Source organism: Ammospiza nelsoni, chromosome 15 (assembly GCF_027579445.1).
Source record: "Ammospiza nelsoni isolate bAmmNel1 chromosome 15, bAmmNel1.pri, whole genome shotgun sequence".
Taxonomy (NCBI): Eukaryota; Metazoa; Chordata; class Aves; order Passeriformes; family Passerellidae; genus Ammospiza; species Ammospiza nelsoni.
In genome coordinates this window covers 8,025,259-8,031,258 of record NC_080647.1, presented here as the reverse complement: position 1 = coordinate 8,031,258, position 6,000 = coordinate 8,025,259, and the positions used below count along the sequence as shown (strand labels likewise).

The 6,000-nt window shown below is 48.2% G+C and overlaps 1 protein-coding gene across 2 annotated transcripts in view; it reads left to right on the top strand.

The window, feature by feature from the left end:
• Window positions 1–466: 466 nt before the first annotated feature.
• Window positions 467–6,000, top strand: part of KLHL13 (kelch like family member 13) — a 79,652-nt gene continuing 74,118 nt past the window's right edge. Inside the window, exon 1 of one of the 2 annotated variants that reach the window (XM_059482852.1) lies at window positions 467–561. The gene's annotated coding sequence lies outside the window, so the exon portion shown is untranslated. The remainder of the gene's footprint in view (window positions 562–6,000) is intronic. The other variant, XM_059482853.1, reaches the window with a different exon arrangement.

The window sequence follows — 6,000 nt, the reverse complement described above, 5'->3', positions numbered from 1 at the left end:
TGTGGATGCCCTATTCCCGGAAATTTCCAAGGCCAGGCTGGATGGGGCTTGGAGCAACCTGGTCTAGTGGAAGGTGTCCCTGCCCATGGCAAGGGGGTTAGAACAGGATGGTCTTTGAGGTCCCTTCCAACCCAAACCATTCTGTGACTTTATGAGTGTTGCTGCCTCTTGCTGTCCTCCCTGCTGTTCCCGCAGCTCTCCGGATGCACCAAGCTGTTGGAGACAAGCCGTGCTGGCAGACCTGCGACCGCTGTGCACCGTGGCCTCTACCCTCTTTTCCTCCCTCCTTCTCTCCACCCCTCCCTCTCTCTTTCAATCCTTCCCTCTGTCTGTCTCGCCGTCCGTCCGTCCGTCCCTCCCCTCACGGAGGCCCCGCCCCTTCCCCATGTCCCCGCCCCCTCCCCTGTTGCCCCGCCCTGCGCAGGCGCAGTGCGCGCGGCCCGGCGGTGACGCGGGGCAGGGCGGGACGGGCCGGGCGCGCGCGGGGAGCGGGGCCGCGCTCGGCACTTCGGGGCCGCTCCGGAGCGGGACCGCGGCCGGGCCGGGCGGCCGCAGCCGCAGGTGAGGGCGAGGCGCGGGCACCCGGCTCAGTCCTGTCCCGCTCGTGGGCCCGGCGGGCTCGGGGGCCGCCGCGTCCTGCGGGGCCTCTGCGGCCGCGGGGGGAGCGGGGCCGCGCTCGGTGGGCGGCGCGGGGGGGCTGTCCCGCTCCGGAGGGGCTGCCCCGCACCGGAGGGGCTGCCCGGGGGTCTCCGCTCGCCGGGGCCGCTCGGAGGCCGCGGGGCAGCGCTGCTGGCGGCGGGGGCTCCCTGCGGGCGGGACGGCACCGGGCTGTCCCGGCTGCGCTCTGGGGGGCGGCGGGCGGTCAGCCCCGTGCCGGGGACGGTGCGGGGCAGTGCGGTACCCCCGGGTCCCCCCGTTCCATCGGGACCCAGCGAGGGCTGCTCGGTGCGGGGCACAGCCGGGGCGCGCCGTGCCCGGCGGGGCAGGGACGGGGTCCGGCAGCACGGGGGTCACTGCTGGGGACACAGCGGGAGCGTCCCGGCCGGGGTCGCGGCTGGCGGCGTGTGCGGAGCGGGCTGCGGAGCGGGTGCCGCTCGCAGAATGTGTCTTTAACTCTCCTTGTGCGGGCTTTGTTGTGCAGCCATTGTAATCGCTCTCTTCCTTCCCCCGGCCCGTTCTGCTCGTCAGTGTTTATTGTTCCCTGGTCCTTAAATGGGCTGGAGCAGGTCTGGGTGCAGGAAGGAGTTTTGGGGATTAGTTCTGGGATGCAGCCATTAAAATGGGGACGTAGCTGTAGGTTGTAATTAACTTGTCAGTTTCATCTTTTCCCTGTTCTCATAAAATTTAGGCCAAGCTCTGTTTTTAGTAGGTTCTGTTCAGGACTTTTCGCCTCCGTATGAAAAGTGCGATGTTAACTTAAGAACTCTAGGAGTCTTGGCTCGGCTCCTTTGTGTGATTCAGGAGACGCAAGGTGCACATCTTTGTCAGTTTTGTATGGCAAAGGGCGCTTCGGCTTGGATGTTCTGAGTGTTAATGAAACTGATGCTGTCTTAGACCTGCTGTGAAATCTGCATCAGAAATACTTCCCTCGCTCATTTAAATATGCCTCATACATTTGAATAGAATGCCACAGAGGAGTTTTCCTTATTCTTTCCCCAGTGAGCTACACATAGAGATAATGCTAATGAATAACCTTCAGGGCACTCTTCCCACTTCTCTGATTTCATGGTAGAGCTTGTTCTGCAGTCCTGTTTAATACTAGAATATGATGCAGAGTGTTGATAGTAAAAAAAAATCGGTGTAGTAACTTGGATTAAATGCTATCCTGAATGCACTGCTTGTGATCTCTTTGATTCTGTGATTTTCAAAATTGTGCTTCTAAACATTTTCCTTCACTTCTAAAGTTCAAAAAATTGTAGTGAGGTGCCAGCACAAATTAGCATGCTGCTCTGCTTCAAAGAAGCAAGACTGCTTCTAGTGAGCCAGTGACTCTAGGTGTCAAAAATGAATTAAAGTGACTTTGCCCCAGCCAGCTTTTTTTATTATCATTTCTTTAAATAATTTCTTCTGCTCTTCTGTAAAAGATTCACAGAGCTGAATGCCATCTGAGGCTGTAGTTTAGCCATTCCTGATCTGTAGCAGTGACTGTGGCTTGGAGATTTCTGCAATTCGTGGTATCATTGGCACAACTTCTGGTGATGTGTGAAGCAGATCAGCAAATGTACCCAGCCAGAAGAGAAGGGCCCAGATTGCCTGGTCTGGTTTGCAGTGGAGACCCCCAGATTCCAGCAGGGCATTTCCATGGAGCAGTGCTGAGCACTGGGATGTCTCAGGCAGCTGCGGGGACAAGCAGGGAAGGGAGCACTTTCACAAGTAAGGGAGGCTCAGAGGGGAAGTGAGATGTAGCTCTGCAGGAAGGGTTCTGCTGGCACATGACCTGTCTAGAGGCACGGTGGGGTTGGGCATACAAAGGAAGGCCTTGCCTTTTCCCCCTGAATTCCAGGCCGGGTTGGATGGGGCATTGAGAAACCTGGTGCAGTGGGAGATGTCCCTGCCCATGGCAGGGATGTTCGAACTACCAACCCCTCAAGGTGATCCTTGAGGTCTCTACCAACCCAAATTGTTCTATGAATTCTAGTCACCAGTGTGATTTCCCCCTTTGTTTTGTTTTCCAGCAGGCTGAGAAAAATGCTGGAGTACTTGAACAAAAAAATCAACAAGCTGTCTAATGCTGAATATATCTCAGTGTAATTCAGTACTTCTGTGGTTTCTTTGACAATGGTGATCGAGCCCAGGTTGTCTGGATCTAAAGGCATCATTGAAGTTGCCTCCAGGACTCTCTGTTCTTGGTGGGTCTAGCTGTTAGAAAGGGATCATTAATCAACACTACAAAGAAAGTGTTGGTAGCAATTCCAAAGGAATCAGCAGTGTGTTCTGCTGGGAGTGTTTCTGCTAGCACTACTCCATCACCTCCACAAACACCACGAGCAAAGCTGTCAGAAATGCTCGTGCTTTTCATGGTTGTTAGGTTGCTGAAATAGTTGTGATTCCTAGTATATGGCTTTTCTTTTTTTTTCCCTTTGCTATTTTAGATGATATATCTGTGCTGGCAAAACTTTCTGTAAAACAGCACTATGGCACAAATTGAACAATTATGGAGTGTTTTAAGCAAAGCAGCCTCAGAACATTTCAGTGTTTGGCTGTTTCACTGTACCAATAGTGGAAAACTTTTCTAATGACTCTTAATAGCTTATCAGAGTTGATTTTGACAGCCTGGGGCTGGGTTCTCAGGGATGGGTGCTTTTATCACAGATCTGGCATAGTGTTTATGGGTGTCAGTGTGAGTGGGAGGTAAAAGCTTAAATAGATGGGGCAACATATGTTCTGCTTTCCTTTCAAGGTTCTCTGCTTTCAGGTCTTTTTCATTCTCACAGCTGTATTGCATTGTCAGAGTACTGACTGGAAGCATTTTTATGGTTTTCTTTTTAACTATTTGTGATGCAACAGGTTTATTAAAATTCTGAGATTAGAGCTTTGTGGATAAATTAGAAACACTGCTGTGGAAGAAACTTTTGTCAGCGTATTGGCTCTCCTTAAGCTGTGTCTTTGAAAAGCTACAAAGTAATTAACCAATGTTAAATTGTAGCCTGTGATGCACAGGCACGCTGTCCGTGGGCACTCAGCAGAAATGAAAATTTTTGCAGCTTTATCTGAATTATGATTATGAAATTATTTATGATTATGAAATATTATGAATTATTTTCATAAAGCTTTGTCTCCCAGGACTTGACAGAGTAGGAGGTGTTTTGGGGTGAAGGTGTGCCTGTGCCATGCAGTGCAGGCAGCCAATATCCCAATATCCTGTGCAGGAGGTTCTGACCAGGCTGTGAGTGCATTGGGGTGGAGATACAGGGAGCTGGAGTGTGTGACTTGGTACTGCTGACAGAAGCGTGTCAGAAGTGGATTTCCTGAAGATATCTCTTGGATTTTGAGGTAGAAAGGGACCTGTTTGAACCCAGGAGGAGCTTGCAACCTGTGACAAAATTAAATTTGACTCCTTTAATTGACTTGTGTATTTCAGAAGATTAAGAAAATTTGGGTGATTTTCCATGTTCAGTGTCCTGTAATGAATTTGAGGTCTTCGATGTCCTTTCCGAGAAGCTGGTTTCAAGTGAGTTGGCTGTACTACTTTTTGAAGAATGCCCCAGCTACTGATTTGTATTATTGAGGTTTTTGCTTTAAACTTGCTGTAGGAAATACGTAATTCAATTTCTTTTTATGGAAACAGTGCTTTGTTAATACTAATGACAATGGTCATATGATTCCTTGGGGCTTTTGTTTTACCTCTTTGTGACTGATGCAGCTGCTTGATGGTGTGTTTTGTAGTTGTGAGATTTGTTTGGCAATGCCAGCTATTCTGCTTGGTTTCTTTAATGTGAAATATTTCAAATATGAACAAACTTACGTATAGGAGAAAGTACAAATGAAAATGGTTTGTGAACAGAAGTTTTGCTTTTAAGTAAGCTCTTAGAGCTTTTGCCCTGACTTATAGCTGCTTAAATTTTGGGGAAATCTTCAGACCTTTCTGTATTTCCCTGTTAAAGGGCATCTATCTTACCAGGTGCCCCATGCCTGCTTGAATTGTCACATTGCACATTTTGCTTTCCCTTTTCAAGACCTCCTTCTCTGGAGGGTGCCCAGACAGTGATGCCCATGGAAGGCAACCGAAGAGCAAAACCGCTGCTGCTCTCTGTGCTGGTGTGGATGGCACCAGAGCAGAGCTGCTTGTCAGTAGGCAAAGCAGCCGGGCTATTTACCTGTGATGTCAGACACTTGCTTTGGCTCCTGCCTCCTGGCACATGGACTAGTTTGTCCTGCCTCTCAGAAGTCTCTTTATTTGCCTGAAGTGGGAGGTGTAAGCTGCTTTAGGACAGAGGTCCTGTCTAAGCTGTTCCACCTTGCAAGAAGAGAAACAGTTGGCACAAAGCTTATGGGAATGTGGTGCATGGATCTCATGGTTAAAACTAAGGATGGGGTGGTTTGAGTGCCTGTCCTTGCTCAGAGGACTTAAAAGTATGAGTTCTAACAAATACTGCAGTGCTCAGCTACTCATCATGTGAGTCCTGTTATGAATGTTAATTTCCATCTTTGCAGGACAGCGGGGGAAGAACTTTGTTCCTTTTTTCTTGGTGGTGAAAATAAGCTCATTTTATCAGTCTGTTATTCAGAAATCACAGACCAGGATTTAGCATCATGACAAGTGAAAACCATGGTGCATGGGAAATGAGCTTAATTCACACCATAACCATCTGGTCAAGTGCAAATTGTTATGAGGAAGGTGAGGTATCATGTGATGAAAAAATTCAGCAGAATGACTGTGAATGATTATGATTAAATATTAGAGAGAATCTTATAGGCTGAAAAAAGCAAGGATAAATGTGAATTTCAACCCAATTCCTTTTTCCTGGATGTTTTTTGGGATCTCCATGTGAGTGGTGTGTTCTAGTTTAAGTAGGTGTTCCACATGCCTTTAATTCAGTATTGTGAGAACTTTGATTCCTTTGAATAACTGACTTTATCAGATAATGCTAATGGAGGTATCCAGCAGAATGTTAAGATGATGATCTGAAATACCCAGCACATTTTTACTGCATTGGATTTCTGAAGTTGAAGCTCTGCTTCTGTCTTAGATGATTACAGTATGTTTTTTATATTTTAAAATAATTCTGTAAGAAAACAATGCAAAATATTTCAGATTTCAAACTTCTTCATAGACTTGTTAGGATTGAAAATTAAGGAGAAGATTCATACTCAGACAGCAAAATCTGACGCTGGAGACAGTTTGGTGCTGCAGGTAATTCATCAAATGTGCCTCTGGGTGGTCCTGCCTTGTGCCCTGATCTCCTGGGGCAGCTCTATTGGCAGAGCTCATGCTTCAGTGGTTGCAGGATGATTTCTTTCATGCTGCTTAGCTCATGGGAAACTTCCCCACTCAGTAAT